This window comes from Tupaia chinensis, unplaced genomic scaffold (assembly GCF_000334495.1).
Source record: "Tupaia chinensis unplaced genomic scaffold, TupChi_1.0 Scaffold000489_1, whole genome shotgun sequence".
In the NCBI taxonomy this organism is placed as follows: Eukaryota; Metazoa; Chordata; class Mammalia; order Scandentia; family Tupaiidae; genus Tupaia; species Tupaia belangeri.
In genome coordinates this window covers 6175823-6203049 of record NW_006160001.1, presented here as the reverse complement: position 1 = coordinate 6203049, position 27227 = coordinate 6175823, and the positions used below count along the sequence as shown (strand labels likewise).

Genomic DNA, 27227 nt, shown 5'->3' with positions numbered 1-27227 from the left:
ACATAGGTACGTCTAACATGGTCTTCACACTACAACCCACCCCAGCCTCAGTCAGCCAGGAGCACAGGCACTGGTGTGCATACTCAGCCGGCACAGGGAGCTGCCATGGCACAATTCCAAGACCTTCCCAGGTGAGTCCCGTTGCAGTATTACTGCACCACCATCCAGCTCAGAAATATTCAACTTTATATAATCTATTTTTCAATGTTTGCTTTGTAATTTGTGCTTTTTCTTTATTTAAAAAATACTTTCCTGGGGGGCCAGCAGGTGGCATGGTGGTTAGTTAGGGGCACTGGACTCTCACGTGGCCAACTGCAGTGCGAGTCCTGGGCCTGGCAGCTTACTTTCTCGCTTTCTCTCTCTCTCTCTCTCTCTCTCTCTCTCTCTCTCTCTCTCTCTCTCTCTCTCTCTCTAGCTCTGTCCCTCTATGGTCAAATAAATAAATAAAGTTAAATTTAAAAATTCTTTATAAAACAATTCTCTCCTGGGACCAGCAGATAGTGTAATGGTTGTGTTGCTGGACACCATATAGTCAACCATGGTTCGAGTTCTGGACCCAGTGACTTAAAATTCATGCCAGACTTGTGTGCATGTTTGCCCAAAACCCTAAGAGGAGAATAGAGGAGAAGGGATTGCAGCATGGCCATCTCCCCTGGGCGGGCAGGGGTGGGGTGGTGATTTCTTGCTTTCTGTCATCTATCTCTGTGTTTCTGGTGGGTATACATGCCCTGGTAGCATAAATATCTCCTGGAAAAAAACTTTCCTACATTAGGTCACTAAAATATTATTCTAATTTCTTCTCTTGGCTTCACATTTTTACCTCTCACATTTAGTTCTTTATCTACCCAGGGTCCACATTTGCATGAGATCTTTAGTTTTATTCTTTTCCATCTTGTGAGCCAGTTTCCTTAATACCATCTGTTCAATTATCCACCCTGAGTAGAAGCGAGATGAGAAATATAGACTGGCTTGGACAGGGAAGCCAAAGTGATCCCACCATCCTCTGGCAGAGGGTATGATAAAGTGACTCAAGGTTTTGTTTCAAGGGAAAGAAATCAAGGAAAAGATCTGTCCCAGTGGCTACTGTCATGACCATCTTCTCTGGTCCCTGTGTTCTAATTACTCATCCCTGACTTTTCCTCTTCTCTCAAAAACTAGAGTCCCTTTCTACTTGGTGGGTAGGAGGAAGGGTCACATGAGCCCTGGTTACAGGAGCAGTTGGTGTTAACCACACTCCCCTGGATGTGTTCCATTCCAGCATATGCTCATTCCATCTTAAAACCGCTTTCATCACGAAATTGATGAGGTCCAATGAGATAAACAGATGGCACACTTCATTAGGCTGTAACAGTCCATCGGTGGGAGAAAAAGCCATAAAAGCATCGCATTCATGAGCTGTGCCTCCTCCCCAAGGTGGTACTCCCTGAATACAGCACAAGGAACGATGCTCAGGCCTGCTACAGGGCTTGAGCTCAGAGGTGAGGTACCCCGACCTGCCTGATTAGCAAGGCTTTGGCCAAACATAATCTCTTACTGCATACTTTAAACTCACTACTCTTTTTTAAAACTCTGAAGGCAAATTTGCTATTCCTTTTCTTTTTTCACTCAACCAGGACCTCCCCTCCTCACCTACCTAAAGAAGCACAGAACGAGTGTCTGCTATGATGGCTCCCTGCAGTTTCTAGTTCATCCTGGAAGTTTAGAAATGACTGCCCAGGAACTGCATTCAAGGAGGACCTGACCATTAGCCTTTGGGTTGCTTTTGGCACCTTTATCCCTCAGGGGTCTTAATAATTAACTCTCCCAGGGGACCAGCGTGTGGCATGGTGGTTAAGGCACTGGATAATTCCACATGGCCATCCAGGGTTCGAGTCCTGAATCTGGTGGCTTGCTTTCTCACTTCCTCTCTCTCTCTCACTCTCACCCTCTGTCTCTCTCTGGTCAAACTAAAAAATAAATTAATAAATAAAATAAATAATTAATTTTTTAAATAAAATAATTAAGTCTCCCAGAGACATGTTGTTCCATAGGCCTCACTGTTCTCTTGAATTCATTCCCTGAAAACAATTCTTATACAGCTAAGAGCAGATCCCACTGAACTAAGCAGCAATGTTCAGCAAGTACAAAGCCTCTCTTAAAAATGGCCCTTTCTAGCCCTACCCTATTGCTAACTAACTTTCCTAAGTTGTCAGAGAGTTTACCCTCTCCGTGCTGAGGAATCCATTTGGCACCACTGATGGAAAACCAGCCCTTCCCAGGGATAGCAAATAGCCTCAAGGCTCCTCATTGACATTCAGAGGGACCTTCCATAGTCTTCTTGGTCAGCCTATACCTCTGACTCAATAAAATGTTATAATTCCAAATCCTAATAAATACAGGAAGCAATGTAGACAAAGGCAGCTCCATGGCCTGGTGGTTGAGGCAGCTATATCCTGCATGGTCAACTGCATGATTCAAGTCCTATACCCAGCAGCTTCAGAAACACACCAGGTATGTATATATATGTGCCCAAAATTCCAAAAGGAAAGATGGAGAAGAGATGGCAGCATGAACATTATCTATACCAGGTGCTTTCTCCTCTCATTCTCTGGTGAGTATACATGCCCCCTAGCAAAAAAAAAAAAAAATAGGAGACATTAAAAAAAAAAAAAGAAAAATATAGGCAAGACAATCCAGACTGGAAAGGAGGTCAGAATTACAGGATATAATTCAAATTCGAGAAGGAAAACAGACAGCCATTTCTGGTCACCCTATGAGAATGGCACTCTGATGTATTAAAGAAGTAAGGGTAAGACAACTTTGGGAGAAGATTGAGGCTCTGTGAGGATGGCAGTCGTTAGTAAGATGGCCCAGCAATGGCTCCTGAGAGCCATGCAGCCTGGAGCCCCTCAAACAACAAAGAGAAGAGGTGACATGAGGGGATGAATGGCAGAAGGGGGCCAGGACAACCAGAATACAAATTTGATCCGTATCACAATTTTGCATTAGTCAGCTCAATTACATGATTAGATTTATATTCAAAAGAGAGGAGAATCTAAAGAGCTAGCCCACCAAGAAAGCAGTCAGCAGATACGGAACACAAACATTGTCTAGGGGCAAGGTAAGCTAACAACTTCAAAGCTAGTTGTTGAAGAATCTTGCCTTCTCTTCAGCTTCTGCAAATAAAGCCTGTACTACAGCTGTGGGCAGCTGCTGACCTGATGCCTGTGGTTCCTGATTTAATTCCATTTTCAAAATTATTTCCATCAAAGATATGCACTTGTGCAAAACATACACATAACCTGATATGGCACACTCAGAAGCAGCATGGAAAAAAATGCAACAATAATCAAAGAAAACAGTAGAGAATATGTATTATGTTCCACTCTCCTAAGCATGTAACATATATTAACTCACCAAATCCACACCCTATGAAATAGTTGCTATTTATACTTCTGTATCAGAGATGAGCTCACTGAGGCACATGCAGACTGAATACCTTGTACGAGATGATTCACTGAAGAGATGTTAGAAATGGGACTCTAATCCATGCATTGCGTTTTCAGAACCCATCACTAAAACCACTCTGCTACCTTGCTTCTTAAACCATGGCAATTTGCCTGCTCAGCAAAAACAAACAATGATCTTGAGCCTAGGTTTCCTGAGAAATGTTCTTTATGAATTAGCCCAAACATTAGTGTTAACTGCTAAAGACAAATATTTTGCTTGGATTGTTGCATATTAAGTACCCAAATAGCAGGTGGTGTGTTGTTGGTTCCAACTGAAGAATCCTGCTTCTGTCTCCTGGACATATATTAACTCATTATTCTCATCCTGGATAGTTCTTATCCTGGATGGTTCTCCACTCCTCAAACCACACAGCACACAGCACTCTCAAGCCAAGAGCTTGCCACAATCCACATTCGCTGTGCTGCTTAATTACTGACAGAAAGATAGATGAAATTAAGCTGACCCCTTCATTATCTCCTTTTTATTCTGGCTGCTTTTCAGGATTATTATCCCTCCTGCCTTCTCAGGGAACAAAATACACTGCCATGGCAAACAATTTGCTTCCTAAGATGAGAACTCCAGATGGTAGAGGCAGTCATGAAAGGCCTGCTCTATGGCCAAGGCCACTGCAGAAACTAACAGTAGACAAGTCCTCTCAAGGGCTTCCTGATGCCCAGGGAAAGTCCTTCCAGGAATGACTGGACAAAAAGAGTTACCATTCAGAGATAGACATTCACAAGATCCTGCAAGGTACCAAGTGCAATTCTTCCTTTCTGAAGAATGCAGTAATTTCTGCAGATTTCAGGTTCATAATTCAGATGATCACTAAGATGGCCTGTGGCTGAAACTATTTGGCAGTTTCCAATGGAAAAGTATTCGCTGTTTGCTTTCCAAAGGCAAAGTCTGGCGCTCCGGGAGGGTAGCAGGTTGGTGATTGGAATAATTAGATAGGAACAGGATGGGGTCTTTTACTCATTTCCAAATCATGCCCTGATTCATTGTGTGAGCTTCATCCAAGTCCATAAACTTACCAGTCCTGTTTCCTCATCTGCTCTACACTTTTTACCTATTTGCTTTGCAAGAATAGTTATCTAATAAGTGAATGAACATTTTGTGGGGGGAGAGGACACGGGCACTGTGCATCTATTTAAAGTTACAATATGAAAACCAAAAATAATGAGTGTAGTTGGAAATTCTCAAACACAAAATAGAATTTCCCTTTTTTGTGTGTCTAGATTTAAATTGAGTTCCATTCTGTTTATATGCAGGCAAATGTGTTAAGCATTAGAAAGTCAGCAGCACACACCATGCATATTTCTCCCACTTGGTATGGCACAGGTTCAGAAAAAGAATGTCTATTCAGGACTGGAAGAGTGCAACATGGTTTTTTTCTGGGCAATAATACAACATTGATTGATTTAAAATGATATTTATAAAAAAGCTAGATTTCCACTGGATTTTCCCTTTCTTCAACTACAACCCATACTTTGTCTATGTTTATGTCAATATAAACTTAAAGCTCATCCCCTCACATATGCATTGGAGACAACCGCAGGAGACAGATCAGACTGAAAAATTATTCTCACATTAAAAAGCAAAGAAAAAGGGCACCAGCAGTTGGCATAATGGTTATGTCTCTGAACTTCCATGTAGTTGACCGTGGTTCGAGTCCCAGACCTGGTGGCTTAAACTCATGCCGGGCGCATGTGCGTGTGTGCCCAAGATTCCAAAAGGAGAACGGAGGAGAAGCGACTGTGGAGTGGCTGTGGCTATCTCCCCTGGGCGGGGGGGGGAGGGTGGATTTCTCACTTTCTGTCTCTCTGTCTCTATCTTTCTGGCAAGCACGTGTGCCCTATAGCAAAAACCTCTCAAAAAAAAAAAGAAAAAAAAAAGAAAAAGAAAGAGAGAGAGAAAGAAAAGAAAAGAAAGAAAGCGACTTGCTTCTTTCTCTATTTAACTTTTGAAATTCAGCCACTTAGTCCTTCTTAATAACATATTGAAGAGATGTCCTTGTTTCTCTCTAATAATAGATTTTCCAGGAGCATAATAGCTAGGAATAAGTCACCATGAAATAAAAGCAACAGATGTATACCATGTTCTCATCATTTCATAAAGCACATAAGAATTGCTGTGAGATAATGAACTATGGGGGTGACACTGGTGGGGGAGGGAAGGAAATAAAATTTCTGACCAAAAAACTTTTCTCCAGGCCTAGCTGCAGTGACATGGTGGGAGGGCACCAAGAACAACTCAGGACACTTGAGGGGCCTGGATTTGGTTCCTGGTCCAACCTAAAACAGGTTGATGCAGTGGCACACACCTGTGTTCTAGTGAGCTGGGAGACTGGGGCAGGGGGATCAGGACATGCAAGGAGACCGTGTCAAATATTCTGGTCTCTTCTCCCTCTCTTCTTTTTTATTTTATTTATTTATTTTTTGCTATAGGGTACTTGCGCTCACCAGAAAGGCAGACAGAGACAGAAACAGAAAGCAAGAAATCACCACCACCACCACCCCCCCGCCCCCCCCCCGGGCCACCACCACCCCCCCGCCCCCCCCAGGGAAGATGGTCATGCCGCAATCCCTTCTCCTCCATTCTCCTCTCGGGATCTTGGGCACATACGCACATGCACCTGGTGTGAATTTACTTGAGTCTTGTACTCGAACCACAATCGACTACAGGGGGGTTCAGCAACATAGCCATTACGCTAACTGCTGGTCCCTTCCCTCTCTTCCCTCTCTCTTTTTTCTCTCTCTCTTTTCCTCCCACTATCTCTTTCTTTAGGTTCTCTCTTTTTCATTCAAAACTAACTAAATATAAACAAAAAACCTTGCTTTGGTAAGTTCCAAGCACACTTCACACTTCACAGTAGAACTTGCTTTTTCAGTTCCATAAGTCACTATTTAAACTGGCTTCACTGGACGTAAGCTCCAAAGGCTGAGCTCTGAGAAGCATTTCTGTATCTGTGACTGGATAGCCACATGGCAAAGACGAGCAAGCTCACAGTCATCTACATCATCTCTCTCTTCAGAAACAAAAAGTGATTCATTTCCACCTTTCAAGGACCAAAGTCTTTATGTCTCAAAAGAAGAAGAGAAAGGAAGAGGAGGAGAAAGAAGAAAAAAAAACCAGACTTCAGCTAAGATATCTCAAACTTCACTGTTCAGCTATGAAAGGTAAGTTTGACTATGTATGTTAGGAAATTAGACACCATACTATGGAAAGTAGATTCAGTCCAAGAAGAAAAAGAAAGCTCTCTCCATCTGTGAGCTGTCTCCTGATGGAAGCCCAAGCCCGGGCAAATGGTAAAGATGACGGCAGCATGGCCATTCAGTAAAATATTTTGTAGCCAGAAAAAATATCTTTTCAAAAGATTTATGAGAAAAAAAATTTGAGAAGGTCTTATGTGAAAAAAATGGAAAATTCTTATGGATTGAAATATTTAGTAAAAACAGGATTCAAAACAATATATGTAAGATGATATAAATTATGATTTACATGAATAGAAAAAGATGGGATTATATTTGCTTGTTAGCACTGCTGTGCTATAGATGGGGGTGATTTAATACAAATTTATTTTCTCACAGTATTTTTCAGTTAATTTTTTATTTATTTCCTTTGACAGCGAGAGAGACTGGAATCCTTGACAGGGTCTTTATGCCACCATTCTCCCCACAATCCTGCAGCCAGCCAGGATCACCAGCAAGCTAGCAAGCTGCTGGATGCCACATGGCTTCCAGCTTGGCAAAACAGTGCCCCTACTGCCTACACCATGTGGTTGAGCCTGTTTTCTACCATTTCTGGAGGCTATCAAAGTGTCAGAGATCAAAGTGTAAGCAAGGCCAGCTCCTTCTAAGGACTAGGAAGCATCTATTCCAGGGCTCACTCCTTGGCTTGTTGAGGGCAGTCATCTCATTGAGTCTCATGTCAACTTCTCTCTGCGCATGTCTGTGTCCAAATGTCTGCATGTCTGTGTCCAAATGTCCTCTTCTTATAAGGACACTAGTCATATTGCATCAGCGCTTCCTTTTAACTTAATTGCCTCCTTGAAGAATCTACTTCAAATGTGGCCACATTTATGATACCCATTATGAATTTTTGGGTAGACACAATTCAGCCCACAAAAGAAACTAAATACACAAAAGTGTGCTCATGGGGGAATGGAGAGAAATTTTCATTTTTCCCTTCAATATTTTTTGTGCATGTTTCAAATGTTCTACAATCAGATGTGTCATTTTTATATTTAGAAAAAATAATAAGTTATTTTTACAACAAGTTTATAGCATTCTTGAGAAATATAGCAAGGATTTCCTTCAAAGTCACATTCTTCACTACGAGTTAACTGCCAGGTATGTGTCAGGGAATGATCTACTCACTCAGGAACCCTTGACCATCTATGACCTCTTGACTTGCATTCCAGAAAGCCAGAGGCCCTGCACTTCTCTAGAAAGCCCAACTGAAGAATTAGAAGGGCAGAGCACATTTGCCAAAGTCTTAACCAACCCCTCTCTATGTACAGACACACACACACTCATTTCACCCAAGTTTCCTGGGAAGATATACATTTAAGATAGATGTCATTGTTCCCTGAAGGGTCAGAACACTGTGTTCCAACTGCATATGCTGCTGTTGGTAAAAATTTCTTCTTTCAAATACCACTTAAAAATACATATTGATGCCATAAGTAAGAGAATTGAGGCTTTCCTGATAGTGCTGGAGAACCAGACTGCATCTTCTTGCCCTCTCCTCACCCCATTACTTCATCAAGTGCCACTGGGATGCCACTGTTCCCAAATACTTGCTGGGTCAGAATCAGTCTGGTCCTCCAGGAAGTTGTATAACTAACTTTTATCCTTTCCTCCCAGAAATGCAATGTGTCCTCCATCTGGGTATTTGCATCTACAGGAGGATGTTTTGAGAGAGCTAACACCAATGTGGTGAGTGTGAATCACTCATTGGAGAACATCTAAGAGGCTAGGAACAAATTCATTCACCAAATATTTATTTAACAATAACTAGATGGTTTAAAGACATAACAGTGAAGACCAACAGTGAACTAGAATATAAATCCTCTCCTCTGGGGGACAATTCCATTAGAGTGGGAGAGGCACACAAGAGGCTGAGATAACAAAGAAGCACAAAGTCCATTCCATGGAAAATGCTGAGGAGGAAGGGAATGGAAAAACAGAATGGAGAGAGGTGAAACGGGGCAGAGGCTATACTGAGGTGCTCTAAAGACCCCCAGAATAGGAGCTGAGTTATATAAGCACTGAAGGACAAGAAAGCACCAAAGACAGATAAAGAATGTTCTGGCCAGGACCAGCTGATGACGTGGTAGTTAAAGTACTGGATCCTACATGGCTGCTTTGCAGTTTAAGTTTTAGACCCAGAAGCTTGAAAAAGTATCAGGTGTATATGTGTGCATGCCCCCAAATCCCAAGAAGAGAATGAAGGTGAAAGGATTATGGTGCGCCCATCCCCCCTGGGAGATGTTTTCTCACTTTCTCTCTCTCTTTCTCTCTCTCTTTCTCCCTCTTCTCTCTCTCTCTCTCTCTCTCTCTCTCTCTCTCTCTCTCTCTCTCTCTCCAGTGAATGCATACACCTCATAGCAAAAACTAAAAACAAACAAACAAAAAAGATAATGTTCTGACCAAAGACAGTAGCATATACTTAGGTGTGGGGTGAGGAAGACTTTGGGGCATCTAGACCAGAGTGGCTGGAGCCTAGAGGCACAACTGGTAAAACAGGAAAGCCAGAGTCTACAGAGAATGATCATCCTAGCCTCTGTGAGAGTCTGGATTTTAACCTGAGAAAATGGAGAACGCCTAGAAGGTCCTAAATGGACCAAGTCAGACCCAGTTATGGTTTTTTTTTTTTTTTGGAGAGGTGTTTTTGTTTATTGTTTGTTTGTTTTGCTATGGGGGCGTGCGCTCACCAGAAAGACAGAGAGACATAGAGACAGAAAGCGAGAAATCACCCCTCAGGAGGGATGGCCATGCCACAATCCCTTCTCCTCCTTTCTCCTCTCGGGATCTTGGGCATGCACGCACGCGTGCCCAGCATGAGTTTAAGCCATCGAGTCCAGGACTCGAACCATGGTCAAATGCGTGGGAATCCAGCAACATAGCCATTATGCTAACTGCTGGTCCCAAGACCCAGTTATGTTTTTAAAAAGTCACTCTGGTTGTTCTGTGAAGAGGATTCATAAGGATGAATGAGACCAGGGTGAAGTTGGGGGGCCTATGGTAAAAGGATAGTGTTCAGACACAGAAAAGATAAGCACTTGAATGCACCTTGGAGACAGAATCAACAAGAGGCTTGATGGACTGAGCTAACTGGGGAGAAGTAGGGAGGGGTCTAGATAGATAGATATCTTTATAGTGTATAACATTTCTTTTTCCAGTATGATTACCATGTGTATCAGTCAAGACAAAGACATTAATATACACATCAGCAGCAGCAAATAGCTTTTCATTTTCTTGTCAATTAAACGTCTTTTTTCTTCCCCTGTTCCCCTCCCTCCCTCCCTCCACACCCACCCCCATATTATCCCTATTCTTACTATTTCTAGTATCTACCATTTCTCCCCCGCTACTATAACTTCCAAACTTTCTGTTTCTGCCACAGAGCACAGACAATCAGTATATATTATAATCATTCCACCTTGGTGCCTTGGTCGGTCCAACAGCTGCTGTTAATTGCTGTTCCAAATGTGTACTATAAGGAAGTCATCAAAGACTACTCACCACACCCATGCAAATAAATAAATTCCTTCTGACAATTGACCACTTGGGTCCACCAGGAAATTCTTGCACAGCATTCATTTCTTGTAGGAATTTGACCCCATATAACAGAGAATGCTTCTTTCCAGCTGAATGGGATTCCTGGGCTTAAGAGCACTTGCCTTTACTTTCCCAGCACCTGCAATAGCTTTGTTTGTTGGTACTTCTTGAAGTGTGATTATTTTGTGAAAGAAAGTTTAAAAGAATGGGTGAAATACAAAACCAAAGAGACAAATCAATGACAGGGAATATCTGGATTCAATCACAGAGTTATTCAGTAAATTCTTTTTACAATCAGAACACTGATGAGAATTAATTCTTAAGAGACCTCAGGGAGGGGCTTGTGAGGGATGGTGACATGGTAGCAAATGCAACACTGCACAGGACAGGCTTCATGAGAGGGTTTTAGGTTCATGTCCAGAGACTTTCCTGAATGCACCAGCCACACACACGCCTATGATCCAGAAGTAAAGAGAGGCCAGTAGGTGACATGCAAGTTAAGGTGGCTGGATCCCACATGGCCAACTGCATGGTTTGAGACCCAGAGTGGTGGCTTGGAAATTGCACCGGGTACACGTCCATGTGTGCCCAAACTTCCAAGAGGAAAATGGAGGAGAGGGGATTGCTGCATGGCCACCCCCATGGGGGGGTACTTTCTTATTTCTCTCTCTTTTTCTCTCTGTCTCTTTCCAGTAAATGCACATACTCTCCAGAAAAAAAAAAAAAAGAAAGAAACACAGAAAAAAAACCTTACTTGTAACTTTTATCAGACAAATAGACTTTCTATTGAGCAAAGTCTACCTTTCTGAAAATTTCCTTTTAAGAAATTTAAAAGTTGAATACCTTAGAGAGTACAACATAAAAAATAAAACCTCTAATGTACTAGGAACATTAAATGTCACAATTTAATTAAATCTATAATATTTGTTTAGGTTAACATCTCTCATATTTTTATAGGAACATACATGCTACAGAAATGCTCACATCACATCTCCCCATATGCCTCATGCGGACTTACATGGGTGTCTAGCTTCCACAATGAGCAATGACCACACAGATTTATAGACAATGAATCATGGGGTCATCTTTCAAGAGTTGAGAGGGTTAAAGACCTTCATTCACCAGAACCACAGCAGTTACATCCTTTCTTAAACTCCCAACAGCCAGACTCAACTTTAGAAAAGTTTAAAAAGAAAAAATAAAGAATATAAAACAATAGAGGAAGAGAGAAAAGAAAAAGGAATCAAAATACAGACATAGAATTATAGAACATAAAAGTAATAAGCAGGAGTAACAGGGGGAGATGAGTATGAGAAAGAATCAGGGGTAAGATGGATTAGAAGAGGCCTACAAAGATGCAGTAGTGAAGAGATAGAAGTGTGGAAGAGGAGGAGGAGGAAGAAGGAAGAGCTTGCCACAGAATGAAGAAGAAGGTCATTTCTTAGGAGCAAATGTGTCTTCAGAATGGGAAAATTCATTTCTTATATTGTAATGATACATAGTGACTGAATGTAAAAAAATAATAAGTAAATAATTTCAATTTTTTAATTTTAAAAAAGCAAATGTGTCCTTAGGCTGGACAGTTGACAGATCCAGTTGTAAATAATAACAAGGTTATCATCTCTACCCCTTCCACTAAATGAAAAGCAACTGGATTCAAATGTCCCAACACTGCCATTCACCCAGGGTCCTACTACAACAGAGTCCAGCCTCTCTGGGTCATATATCCCTCATCCATAAACTAAAGCTCCTAAAACAAGGCTTTCTAAACCTGACCCTTATACTTGAAATAAAAGAAAAAAGGTGCAGAACACTGTCGAGATGAAGACCACAAGAGCAATTGAGGGTTGCTTCCTCAATCTCTCCATGTATACCTTTTATGAAATCATTCAACATGATTGTGACTGAGTCTCCTTGTCTGTAAGTAAGAGGTGATAATAATATCTACATCATCAGGTCCTAGCAAGGATTGGTGGAGCCAGAGCACAGATTGGTCATGTAAGAAATGTGAGCTAATATTTATATTCGATCCTAAATTCCAAGTATCCTTTATAGACTACTCAATGTGGAGGGTATAGGGTTTTGTTTTTATTTTAGTTTTTTAGGGAGAGATTTTTTGCTATAGGGTGTGTTGTGGGGAGCCAAAGAGGAGACGTGAGGAATGTGCAGGAGGTGACCATCAGAATAAGACCAGGGTCTTTATCCAGACATGGTCTTGGGTGGCTGGATTGTTATGAGCAGAATGTCTTGGGATTGTTTTGAACGGAATGTTCCAAAGTATTGTTATAACAACCTGATAAATTCAGTCAGGCCTTAAAACCTTACATCACAGAAGTCTCTGGAGTGTGTATAAATACTAGCAATAAAGTACACTCGGTGCTGACCCGTATTGACTGGCGGTCTCCCATTTCTATTCTGTCTTCTTGTCTTTCTTTAATCCTTACCCCCAACTCAAGAACTGTTCGCCGTCGGCAGGTTCAACGGTGTGTGCACTCGCCAGAGAGACAGAAAGCAAGAAATCACTCCCCAGAGGGGATGGCCACACCACAATTCCTTCTCCTCCATTCCCTTCTTGGGATTTTGGGTGTGCGCACACACACACGTCCAGCTTAAGTTTTAAATTTCCGGGTCTGGGACTCGAACTGCAGTCAACTACATAGCGATGTAACCATTATGCTATCTGCTGGTCCCATAGGCTAACCATGTTTTGAAACAGAATTTCCCTTTATGTGCTTGTTACTGTGTGACCACACTAATTGCATGTGCTCCTTTGGCGTCTGTGCATTATTGATTCACACTGAGGCAAGGCACGTTTCTTTCATTACGAGAACCCAAGCCAAGTTTCCTTCCAAGTTGGGCATGTATTGGCCCCTCTGGATCCAACAATGAAAGGGAACCAAAGAACGAAGTCTGCACTCTATGTCGAGGAAAGCAGACTGAAGAGGAAGAGTCCTCACTTGGTTCCCACAAAAGTCAAGCTTCTTGCCTCCTAGATTCTACTGTCTGGCCACTTTGAAACTTTTCAAATGTTGTGTTCTCCATACCTTTCATTCCCACCACCATGCTCATCCAGAAAGTTGTATGGAGTCCTTTACTAAAACACAAGGGATACAAACATACTAACTTATTCCTGCTTCCTGCTTTTGTCCATGCTACATTTGTGTTCATTATAAATAAACTATAGAACTTTGCTTGGCAATTTCATGAAATTGGAAGAAGAAAGTTTTCTTGTGTTCTAATTGAGTAGAATTAAGCAGGAGAAAAAGCTAGAGAGAAAGAGACTACAAAAAGAAGGTTTGGGCATTAAAGAATTCAATGTTGGCCCAGCCACAGTAACACACAAGCAGTGCCACCACTTGGGAGGCTATGTGGAAGACATGGATATGCCAGGTACAGTCGCATGTGCCTGCAATCCTAGCTATTTGGGAGACAGGGGCAGGAGGATCAGTATGTTGCATGACCCTAGCAAAATATCTGTCTCTGTCTCCCTCTTCCTCTCTCATACAAGAAAGAAAAATTGTTCTAAATCTATTTTGATGAAAATCTGACTTTTTCTAAGCAAACCCACTAACTTCCCATTCACTGACATTCCATGAAAAAGCCTAAGTGAGGGGACCAGCAGTTGGCATAATGGCTATGACGCTGGACTCCCATGTAGTTGATCACAGTTCAAGTTCCAGCCCTGTTGGCTTAAACTCATGCCAGGCATATGTGCGTGCATGCCCAACATCCCAAGAGAATAGAGGAGAAGGGATTGCAATGTGGCCATCCCCCCTGGGGGGGGTGTGTGGGTGATTTCTCACTTTCTGTCTGTCTTTCAAAAAAAAAGGCAAGCACACACATAACCCTACAGCAAAAACCTCTGCAAAAAAAAAAAAAAAAAAAAGGAAAAAGAAAAAGCCTAAGTGAACCCAATTTGAAGAAAAATGCCAAACCTCTATGAAGAAATAAGTGATGAAGAGGTATTCTTACTCACATGCATTTTTCTCTAAGGCTTTATAAATGCAGTAGGGTAACCTAGGTCCAGGACTCAAAACATTAGAATAGCCTATTTTATCTCCCATAATAATGCTTGGTCTCTAGTGTCTCATGACACACATTCAAATCCTTCTACTCTCATTAGCTGTGAATTGGGTATGTTTCCTAATTCTACCCCCTCACTTCAGTTTCTCAATGCCATCACTAGATTCTCCATGGCATGTTGGTGAACAGCTTAAGATCAAGAACCCAAAACCCTGGATTGATTTTACAGCTCAGGGGCCAGTAGGTGGAATAGCAATCACATCATTGTACTCCCACATGGTTGACCACGGTTCAAGTAACAGATGTGGTGGCTTGATAATCACACGGTGTGTGTGTGTGTGTGTGTGTGCGTGCCCAAGATCCCAGGAAGAGAATGGAGGAGAAGGAATCTGTGGCATGGCCATCCCCCCTGGGGGGTGATTTCTCACTTTCCCTTTCACCATCTCTGTCTCTCTGGCAAGCAAGCACACACACCCCAAGTTAAAAACATCTAAAAAAAAAAATTACAGCTCAACTACTTACCAAATGCGTGACCTCGAGCAACTTCCCTGACTTGTCTATGTCCAGCTTCCTTGTCTGAACTTCCTTGTGCTGACCCTATCAGCACAACCAAACAGATTGATTGTAAACATTGCATGCAATAGAGATGTACACCTTAAACAGTGCCTGGCACACACAGTCAAGTGTTCCAAGTTGGTACTGGTGAGAGGGCATACTATGTCCTTCACACAAGGCCTCAGGAGTGTAGCAGCTTTATTCCATCCCTGTTCAGCCATCATATGAGAGCCTGCTTCCCCAAGATTAACCAGCAGTGGGAGGAAGAATCTTCAGCCTACAGACTTGGCCCTGTCCAGTGTCTGAGCCAGCTGGTTTATCAGCCTCAGGACATCCAGCTGTGAGGCATTTGGTTTAATGCAGTGCTCAAGTCATCTGAGGATAGAACCTTCCATGCCTGCTGAGCTGAGCGCCCACACCCTCAGCTCTGTCATGACTGCCCCGTCTGTGTGGCTGAACTTCATTAGTCTTTGGGCCCATATACAAGCACTCCTGCTAGCACTGGATTCTTTCCTTGATGCCCAGACTACACAGTCAGGGCTTGATATCCACAGCCCTGTCAGTCCTCCTAGAGTCAACATCCTGTCCACCAACCTCACAGTTCCCTGCAGCTATATCCACCTTCAACTCATTCTCGTTATTCCTGCATAAAAGTCTCTATTTCTGTCTAAGGCAGTCTTCTTACTGAGCTCTTGGACTCCCTTACTTCCTAAGAGATTGTTTCACCAACCATCCTCTCTATATATGTTTAACCTCTGGTTCCCCTGTGGCTTCTATGTCTCTCCCAACTTCCAAAAAGAAAAATGACCTCACACTTAATTTTTATTCTCCACTGACCTGTGTTTTTCTTTCCTTCAAAAAAGAATAGCTTACCTTAGGAATTTGTCTCTGATTCAGTCTTGTGTGTAATTCATTATGGTTTTCACCACCCTCTACCATGGTGACTGACATGTTAGAAATCCTGGGGACCCAATACAGAATGGAACATTTGAGCTGAGTCTTGGTCACCAAGTGACCAAGTATGAGGCAGGATCATTCATAAGAGCCAAGATTTGGAAACAACCCAAGTGTCTGTTGACAACTGACAAATGACTGGTTAATATGGTTCATACACACACAATGGAATATTACTTAGCCTTAAAAAAGAAAACAGTCCTGCTGTTCGCCACAACTGGATGGATCCAGAGGACATTACGCTAAGTGAAATAATCCAGAAGCAGAAAGAAAAAATATTACAGAGAGCAGGTCATCTGACTTCTGAGCAGTTACTCTATATTCCCAAGCAATTAAAGAGAGAATTAAAAATGGGTGATGTTCCCTTGGCCCCACTGAGGGATACAGAGGCAGAGCATTGACAGGATGGGGAGGTGTGGTGTTATCTGTTGAAGATATTTTGATTAACTGGACTGGGGAGAAATGTTCACATATTGAAATGTTCACTTCATAAGCTAAACAATGTCACTGAATGTATATAAATAAATAAGTAAATAAATAAATAAATTATTAAATAAATAAATACTGGCTGATGTTGAGAAAGGCAAGATTTTTGTTCAGAAGTGTGCCCAGTGCCACACCATGGAAAAGGGAGGCAAGTACAAGACTGGCCCACATCTTCATGGTCTATTTGGGTGGAAGACAGGCCAGGCCCCTGGATTCTCTTACACAGATGCCAACAATAACAAAGGCATTACCTGGGGAGAGGATACACTGATGGAGGATTTGGAGAATCCCAAGAAGTACATCCCTGGGACAAAGATGATCTTTGCTGGCATTAAAAAGAAGTTCAAAAGAGCAGAGTTGATAACTTATCCTTTAAAAGCTACTAATGAGTAATAGGTAGCCACTGCCTTATTTATGACAAAACAGAGATGTCTCACCTTTTTTATGTGTACCATATTTTAATTGAGCTCCCACACCAGAACTCAGATCATGAATGGCTGACAGGATTTTTTTGTTAGACAATCCTGATTTAAGTAAGACTGGCTTGTGGTTAAATTAATATCACTGTGTGTTTTTTTTTTTTTTGATAGTAATTTCAGTTCAGTAAGTGCTATCTCTATTTACCCTTTCTAAAGATATAATTGGTAATTCATTAGTGATGCTCATATTTCTACAAAGATGGTGAATGCCATCTCAAAGCCTACTGGAGATGGTTTTATTTAGGCTTATATGTAACTAGTTATATGAATATATAAATGCTGGCGAAATCCCTTCACTTCTCGAAACTAAGCAGACCCACCTGTGTTTTAATTTGTGTTTATTAACCTGTTAAGACAAAAACTGAAGATAAGGTAGTGATGTCTACTTTGTATATTTGGTCATAATTCTACCATTTTAATTCGGATTCCCTGTATCCAAAACACTGCCTTTTACTTATTGAAAGATATTTTAGTGTGGTTTATGTATACTATCAAATAAAGAATATGTAACACTTTAAGAAAAAATATTACATAAGCCTAGTTGTATGTGGAATCTAAAAAAAATAAAGAAAAAATATCAAATTTACACAGAATCTTCCCAAAATTCATGGAAATGTGTATTATGAAAAAACTATGCATGGTTTCAAACCATTTTCGCATCAGAATGAACATATTGGAGGTCAAACAGTGGCACAGTGGGAACACAATGCTCAGTGAGGCCGATCCACATGAAAAGGTTATCATTTTGTATCTGGAAGCCTCCCAGAAAACACAGGCTATGCACGAGCCCGTGATCCGAGGGTGGCTGAGGCTAGTGGTGGATTGCAGTATGTTGGTCCTGGTGGGGTTGCCTGTCTCTCTGTCTCTCTTGCTTATGGAAGAAGTCGATAAAACTTTATAAAAATAAAATAAAATAATACTTTAATTACATTTTTTTTCATGAACTACTTGAAGTGCCCTCACACAGAGAAATAAAACAGTGACAAGTAGGGGCAGAATAGAGATATACAGGTCAAAGGATACAAAATGGCAGAAACATAAGAGGAACTGTAGAGCTCTCATCTTCAATCTAAGTATCATAGTTCATGAAACTGTATGATATCAGAGGTTTGTTAAATAAACAGATATTAGCTGTTCTTGTCACATACACACAAAGTACGTACGTGAGATGATAGATATGTTGATTTGCTTCACTATAGTAACTATTTCGCTAGCTGCATGTATCCCATTACATCATATTGGAAACCTCAAATATAGACAATACAATTTATTTTTTAAAAAATCAGGCAGGATATTGTGGGAGAGGAGAGTTTCCATGGGAAGACTCACAGCTCACATTTCCTGTTCACCAGAATCTCCATCCAGGGCCACTTATTGGCTCCACATCTCACTGCTCTTCAATTGTTCCTCATGCATGTTCGACATGACATGACAGTCTGATGCCTCTTCATGTTCCTCTTAGACCATCTCCCCTTTATCTTCATGATCTCCCTGCATGCCTGACATCCAGGTAAGTGGCAGTAACACCACCCAACCAATCAGATGACACCTCAGTCTTGACTCTTTATACATCTCTCAGCATGTCTGCCTTTTCAAACTGCATAACAGAAAGTGTGTGATTTAGGACCAGCAGTCAATGTAATGGCTATGTCGCTGGACTCCCATGTAGTCAACCACAGTGCACATCCCGGACCGAGTGGCTTAAAATCACACTAGGGTGTGTGCGTGCATGCCCAAGATCCTGAGAGGAGAATGGGAGAGAAGGGATTGCAGCATGGCCATCCCCACCCCGGGGGGTGATTTCTCGCTTTCTGTCTCTCTGCCTCTCTCTGTCTCTCTGGTGAGCGCACGCGCCCTATAGCAAAAACCTCTCAAAAAGGCACTGGACTCCCATATGACTGACCACGGTTCAAGTCTTGGACCTGGTGGCTTACCTTCTCACTTTCCCTCTCTCTTTCTCTCTCTCATTCTGTCCCTCTCAGTTCAAATTAAAATAAGTAAATAAATAAAGTTGAATAAAATAGTTCTTTTAAAAAAAAAAAAGTGTGTGTGATTTGATTCTTCTAAGATGTCTAGTAAGACAGACTGACAGGCCACTGGGAATGTTCATCTGTAGCTCCCAAAAGAAAGAAAATATGTGGTACTCCTCTGCCAAGAAGTGAAATGTGTAGTCCTCATGCCTAGTCTCTCCTCGCTCCTCCATCTTCACTGTCCCCCATTCTTTTTTCTTACTCCTATGTAAATTTAAACGGTATGTTACTCAGGTATATCTTTCAAATTACACAGCTGAATTGGTGGTAAAATGGAACTTGCATTGAGGATGGCTCCACTATCAGTACATGTATAAGGTTGCAGCTATGCACAAAGGGAAAGTTAACAAAAGTTTAAGTTCCCATAAGGTAAAGCTTTTTAGATCAAAAGGAATTTAAAATAGAAATTGCCCACACTGCAACATTTAAACAGAACTTTGATGCTGAAATTAGCACAAAGTTTACTTAATATCCACAGTGCTGCATGAAGAGCTATTGAGAAACCACCAGGGGCAGCTGGAAAAACACCAGGATGTAGGAGGCAGGCCCGATGCCAGGCAGTGAGTGGCCTCTTTAGTGAATCCTTCTTAACAGCTGGTGTTGAGGTCCTACTGTTAGAGACAGAAAGCCCAGGACACCAGTACAGAGTTCATCGCACTGAGAGCCCAGGTTAACAGTATGGTGTGAACACAGAAAGAAAGACAAGACAGCTACAAAAGGCAGAGCAGAGGCAGCCTCGGTAAGCACCAAGCAACCCCAAGGTTGCAGTCTGTACCCAAGCCAGCGTAGAGCCACAGATTATATGAGTTATTAGGGTCTCTAGTGGTTATCTGGACAAATGCTGACTGTTCCTTCTTCTACATTTCCCTTCCTGAACAGTTCAGTCTTAAAGCCCTTGAGAAGGGCAGAGAGGGCCAAGATCGGCATAGGGTTGGGGTAGGAGTGGGGGAGAGCTGAGGTGGACTAGAGAATGTCAGAGCCTGCACAGAGATATACATGCACAGGACTGATGGCGTGGTGCAGAATAATAAGGCCCAGAACATGAGCAAGGTGAGAAAGGCATCTGTGTTGATGGGGAAGTGGCACAGTGCCAGACTGCAAAGCCTGTGCAGAGTGAGATGGGCAACCTCACAGGGAGGGAGCCCCACTGGGAATCAAAGCCATGGGGGTCAGAGCCCAGGTAGGGTAAAGAGGGAAACCACATGGGATGGGGGCGGGGGGGTAGCCAGAATAGAATACAGGGCCCAACTGGGGTGAGAAGGGAACCCACACAAGATAGAAAGTAGTGGTAGCAACCATGGCAATGGCATATAAACAGGAGAATTGATCAAAAGCTTGGGAAGGGAAAGCAGTTATGTCATTGTCAGAGAAGATAATTTTAGAAACATGGAAAAAGAGAAAACTAGAACGAATTCTGTGGTGGTGGATTGGAATTATGGAATGTTTAATTTTCTATACTTTAAATAGGTATACTAATATGTAACTATAGATATAAATGTGTGGTGTGATTTGCATGTACACATGCATATATAGTGTACACATGTATTTTCTAGCACCATACTTCACGGATAGACCAGAAATACTCAACAGCAATGAGCACATGTAGTACCCAGATTTTCACCAAAAATACCATTCTCGGTGAGGGAAAATGACAGGTTCCCTGGAGAAATAACTCTGGCCTCAGAAAGTAGATGAGCCTAGAGCATCCTCTAGTCCCAGAAAGCAAGAGCGTGCTCACAGAGTGACAGGACAAGTCAAAAGGACACAGACTGACGGGGACCCCACTGGTCAGACTGAGAAAATTGAGCAACACAACAAATAATGCTATTTTATGTCCTGATAAGTCATAATGTATTTAAAATAATGATATATTACACTAGTATGGCCATAATCACAGTCTGTACCAATATAAATAATGACTAAATGCAAAGTCTGATGAGGAACAGAATGCTTACATAGCTTCCAAACATTTTCCCCCTAAATGCTCATGAATTAGAAAGACAAAAAGATAACTTCACAGTGAAGAAACTTGATTAAGGTAATCAAAATTATTATTCTCAACAATGGAATAAATAAGAAGTAGGTCATACCCTATAGGACACGATAAGAAAATACAGGGATGGGCTGCCCTGTACCCTAGTGGTTATGAAAGCTGGATCTCTCACGGCCAACTGCACAGTTCAAATGCTGACCTAGGGGGCTTAAAAACACTCTTGAAGTCATGTGCATGCACGCCCCAAATCCCAATTGAATTTTTTAAAAAATGGAAGAGGAGGTATTTCGGCATGACCACACTCCATGGGGGGGAGGAGGGTACCGTCTCTTTCTCTCTTTCTCTATCTGTCTCTCCCTGTCAAATGCATGTACATTCTGGCAGTTAAAAAAAATAAAAAATAAAAATAAACTATAGGGATACTTCTGGCTCTTTCTGCCAAGAATGCATACTCTGAATCAAATAATAGCAAACATTAGACAAATGCAAACTGAGAGATAGTCTACAAAATGGCCTGTAATCTTCAGAAGTATCAAAGTTGCAAAAACTAAGATTGAAGAATTACAATATATTCTAGACTAAATAGACTACAAAACTGACAATTCACTGTAACTTGTTCATCTGAATCCCTATTGCTGTAAAGGATAGATAATATTATTAAAATAACTAACTCCCCTTGAATGGGGTCTGAGGTTAGATGGCAATAATAAATCAGTGCTAACGTCCTGATTTTGATGGCTGCTTACTGTTTTGTGGAAGACCGTGCTTGCTTGTATGGAATATATTCTCAATCACTCAGAAAGATGAGAGTGTTGAGGAGTAGGCAGCTTACTCTCAAATGGTTCAGGAAACAAAAATCAGGTTCTCGATACAATACTTACAGCCTTTCTGTAAGTTCAAGATGGTGGCAAATAAAAAAAAAATGTTAAAATCACATGTAAGAGGGCATTACTGGTCGTTTCCTTCAGTGAAAATATTTATATAACTACATAATATCATTTAAGTAAGTTAAATGCCTTCCCACGCCACATAAATAATCATTACTGTTAAGCAAAAGGAAGCAGATATAAAGCAGTGCATGCTATATGATCACATTTAAATAGAATTTTAAATCAGGCAAATCTAAACTCTAGTGTTAGAAGTCAGAATAGGAATTATGCTTGGGGACAGGTGGTACTTAGAAGGGGGAATTTATAACACCATAATATAAGCTCTGCCATGCTTAAATTTTATATGCATTGAATCATTTAGTATGCACTCTTGTCTCTGGCTTCTTTCACTGAACGTTATGTTTATGGATTTCCTCCATTCTTTTGCACGTAGTAGTAATTCATTTATTTTCAGTGTTGTACTCTATTGCATGAATAAATTATCATTTTTTCCAGTTATGGCTATTATTGACAATCCTGCTATGCACATTGTCTTACATATATTTTGTTGCACATACATATGCAATTCTGAAGGAGTGAAAATGTTGCTTCATAGGGCATGTCCAAATGTAGTCGACAATGCCAATTTCCCAAGTGGCTGGTCCAACATAAATTCCCACAATCTTTATATAAATGTTTCTAATTCATTTTTATTCTCATATATAATTTCTGATTTTTAGTAGATGCTTAGCATGTTCATTGAGCTGAATTCATCTTTTCCTACAACAAACAACCACCTAAACAGGCTTTCATAGTGACTCATGCCCTCCCTCTGCTTCCCCATTTTCAAAATAAACCAAACACTCAAAATGTTGTCATAGCCCCAAAGCTGGTAACAAAAGGGAGTTTAGAAACTGTTTCATCTTTCTACTGATTTTTCTTTCTTAAAGTTTATTTATTTATTTCTTCCATGAAAGAGAGACAGTGAGAGAGAGACAGGCTCCCTCAACAGAGTCTTCATGCCATGATTCACTCCCAGTCTCAGCCAGCCCATATTACAGACAAGTGTGTGCAGCAAGCATGCTCAGGGAGGTCCTAGGATGCAAACCCAGGACCTTTCCCATGTACGTCCAGTTGCGTTTCCACTGTGCAACCACCTGGCCACTCTACTCACTTTTCTAAGTCTAATTCAAATGCCTATCTTCTAGAAACCTGGCTCTGGTTGCTGTTCCAGATCCTGTATTTTCCTTTACACTCTAAAAACAGGAGTGATAAATATCATAGAATATTATTAGGGTGTCAAGAAAGTCATGGTGTGTTTTTCTATGTTCCTCTATGCAAAAATGCATCATGACTTTCCCAACAACCCAATATAATTCCTAAGTGCGTTATGTGAAGGCCTTGAGATGAGGCAAGACATCTTTTTTCCTTTTTATTTTAAGAGAGATTTCTGCTATAGGGCACATGTGCTCGCCAGAGAGAAACAGAAAGTGAGAAATCACCCCCCAGGAGAGATGACCACACTGTAATCCCTTCTCCTCTATTCTCCCAGGATATTAGGCACATATGTGCATGCACCTGGCATGAATTTCAAGCTTTCATATCTAGGACTCGAACCACAGCCTCACTATGGTCCACTACGTGGGAGTCCAGTGATGTGACCATTATGCCATCTGCAGGTGCTGAGGCAAGCTATCTTGATGAGAGATGGAGAAGCTACATCTTATATTTTGTGTTTTCCAGTAACAGTTAACACCACACAGAACATGTGGGGGGTCCAGTAAATACTAGATCTTTTAGCCTTGTTCTAATTAAGGAAGTGTATGTTCCCTGAGGTCTGAAGACTTCTGCACATAACCATAAACAATGAGTCCTAAAGAAGAAAAAATGGAATGTCACTCCACTTAGCTCACCTGATGATCCATCAGAGGCATTGCTCTTGGGCTTCGTCATGCTGTAGAAGCACTGCTTCTCTCTTCTCATGTACTAGATTAACAATGGGAACATCTCTTGGCCATCAATACCTCCTTGCCCATCTCTCTCCCCCATCTGCTACTCATCCAGGCAAAATATCAGCTAACAGCTGTCCCTGATCAACTTCCACAAGGGAAAATAAACAGCTTCATGAAGGGGCTGGTCTGCCAGCAAAAGTCCCATGTTAGCCTGTGAGAGGAACTGATAGGAAAACCCTAAGACAAAGGGTCTTCAGAGAAGGAAAACCTGAAGTGGGAGCTTTCTTAAGATACTGTTTCGCAGATATGTAGATCTTCACATGTTCAGGAGTGTTTCCTATCTATGTCCAAATTCAAAGGCCTTACTCAATTTAGCCTGAGTAACCACAGGTTGATTAACCATGGGCTACTATTAAAAAGAAAAAAGGAAGTCTCAAGGACTGGACAAAACCCAGCATGAACATATCCATATGACCAGTATAGGATTACACAACTGTCAAGAAGTAGTGAGTTAGGAAGAGGTATACAATATCATGCATAATCCTGGTGAGGCCCTGGTGAAGGTGTTAAAAGGAAACAAGCCACCTTCAATGCACAGGCACAGCACTTGTAAGATGACTGAGGTAGAAAATAGTATTTACCATGAGATTTGTCAAAATGAGAAAATAGTTGTATTTCCTAGGATATGGTCTTTCACTTTCTTCCATAAAGAGCTGCCCATGTCAATGACATGGATTCAAACATAACAAAACACTGCAGAGAACAGAGGAGCAGAAAAGAAAAGGATAACAATGAATGGGCACATTTGGCCACTATAACCCATCTTTATTTGGTTTCCAAGGTTCCATGTATTTTCTCAGCCTTTTTCTGAATCACATTATCTAATTCCCCTTTCACCTCTTCACACATCAACATTGATTAGAGCAGCATCATTCCTTGTGACTGTTTCTAAACATCATTAGGCTTTCAGGCAAACAATTTGCCAAAAGGATGCAATACATAAAAGGATCAACTCAAATAGAATTAGTGTCTCTGGGTTTAATGAGTCAATGCTTCTCAATTTGTTGTAAGTTTATTTTTTTCAAGGGAAAAAGAGAATTAGAGAAAGAAAGAGGCATCACCCCTTTCATGGTCTTGATGCCATAATCCACCTCCAGCCTTCAACAAGTTGTGTCACAGGCAAGTGTGAGCCCATCATATTCAGGGAGGTCTCCAGACTTCAACTATGAATCTCCTCATCATGTTTTACCACTGCAGCACTCTCTGGCACCTCCTTTTCAAATTTTAATACACAAAAATCACTGGGGAATCCTGCTAAAATTTAGACTTTAGTCAGACCAAGGTAGGATCTGAGAATCTGCATTTCTAACAAGGTCCCAGGCAATGTCCTTCTTGCTGGTCCAAGGACCACAAGGATCCAATTAATCACAAATAACAGACCAAAGAGGCCAAGTTCTGTCTGAGATCATGCAATTAGTAAATAATTGAGCTGGGACTTCAGTTCAGTTCCTCTGACTCCCAAATCCAGTGGAATTGGTTTTTATGAAATATATGCCAAGGCCTCCTTATAGATTGTCTGGTTTAAAATAAATCGGTCTTTGGCCAACAAGTGGCATAGTGGTTAAGGTGCTAGACTCCTAGATGGTCAACCACAGTTCAAGTCCTGGACCCGGTGGCTTGCTTTCTCACTTTCCCCCTCTCTCTGTGTCTTTCTTTGGTCAGCGCATGTACCTATAGCAAATTAAAACTTAATAATATTAATTAATAAAATTAAATAAATAATTTTAAGAGTGATTTTTGCAATAGGATATGTGTGCTCACCAGAGAGAGAGAGACAGACAGAAAGCAAGAAATCACCCATACGAGGTGGGTGGCCGTGCTGCAATCCCTTCTCTACTCTCTTCTAGGGATTTTGGGCATGCATGCACATGTGCCCAGTGTGAGTTTCAAGCTGCCAGGAATGGGATTCAAACCGCAGTTGACTATGTGCAAGTCCAGTGATGTAACCATTATGCCATCTGCTGGTCCCAATAATTCTTTTAAAAATAAAACAAATCAGTCATGTCATACTGAAAGATTACTTACAATAATCAAATAAAATATTTTTCATTTACAGAATCTAAAACCCAGGCCTCCTGTTTTCCCATTTTCCCTTATTAACATCTGCCAGCCAATGGAGAAATTTTCTAAATAAACTATATCTCTCCAATATTTGAGCTCCTGAGACCTTCAATTTGTTCTGGGTCAAAAAGAACAGAACCATGGGACCAGCAGTTAGCGTAATGGCTATGTCACTGGACTCCCACGTAGTCGCCCGCAGTTCGAGTCCTGGACCCGGTGGCTTAAACTCACGCTGGGTGTGTGTGCGTGTGTGCCCAAGATCCCAAGAGGAAAATAGAGAAGAAGGGATTGCGGCATGACCATCCCTCCTGGGGGGCGGGGGTGTGATTTCTCGCTTTCTGTCTCTCTGTCTGTCTCTGTCTGGCAAGCACACGCGCCCTATAGCAAAAAAAACTCTCCAAAAAAAAAAAGTAACAGAATCATTAATACATGATTCCAGAGGGACTCTCTGGACACTTGATCTTCAGTTACTGTAAGGAGATTAAAAATAAAGTCTTCAGAGCAGAGATACACAGGAAAAGAAAGTAACACCTGTATCCTTTGTGTAGACCTTAAGCCAAGTCATTAGCCCTATAACAGAACATCTGGCCTCTCTTCCCCCATAAGGGCAGAGGGTCATTCTCCAATTCTTTTACATCATAGGGGAGGTCACTGATAAAAATAAAAGAACCAGCAGAAGAAGGAAAATAATACTACTTCTTAAATTAGACTTTCTTCAGTTCTCTCCCTTCTGCCTTCAGTACACCACGTTGGGAACTCACAAAACGAATCTGATGGCTAGAAAAGTGGAAAGACAAAGAGAGGGAAAATAAAAGTCATTTTTATGAACCTACTGCACAAAGTATTGATAGTGATTGAAGAGAGGAATTTCCGTCCAGCCGGAGGCCCCATTCCAAACGCATGTCTGAGTAAGCATGAGTCTGATCAGGCGATCCCCAAAGGTCAAGGGTCAGGGAGAATTGCTCAGCCTGGGAGCAAAGTTAGGGAATAAACAGAACCTTTATCTCCTCCCCCACCCTGGTGAGAAACAACAAGTCCTGACACATAGGCATCCCGCCATTCAAATGAATGGTTTCTATAAATGAGCCACAGAGTTCCAGATCAGGAAGGCAGGCAAGAAACGTTGCGAGGCAAGTTTTCCCACACAGCTCTGCCAATGGATGTCATTTCCCAGCTACGTGCTCCGGGGCATCAGCCCCATTGCAAGAACAAGAAGGCAGAAAGGTAACATTTTTTGATGTATGAAAAAGGAACCAGCAGCATTTTCCATCTGGGCCAAGAAGAACTGAACCTCACTGAGGGAGTGATGTGGTAGGCAGTGCATTTCCCTCTCAACAGAGATGCATCATGGCTTGCAGACTTCTAAATGCCACTCATCTTCATGCAAAATGCAGTGAATGCTTAATTCTTGCATTTCTATAAATTACAATCTAACAAAGTACAAAGAGTTCAAATTATTCTAACAGCAAATCCTAGCAACAAATTGGTACCGTG

General features: G+C 41.5%; 1 protein-coding gene and 1 pseudogene across 1 annotated transcript in view; one reads left to right on the top strand and one right to left on the bottom strand.

Moving 5' to 3' along the window:
- The window catches only part of LOC114004483 (A disintegrin and metalloproteinase with thrombospondin motifs 12), a 118552-nt gene that overhangs the window by 75177 nt on the left and 16148 nt on the right, over positions 1 to 27227 (bottom strand). The window lies entirely within an intron of this gene.
- Positions 16374 to 16682, top strand: LOC102474138 (cytochrome c, somatic pseudogene; annotated as a pseudogene).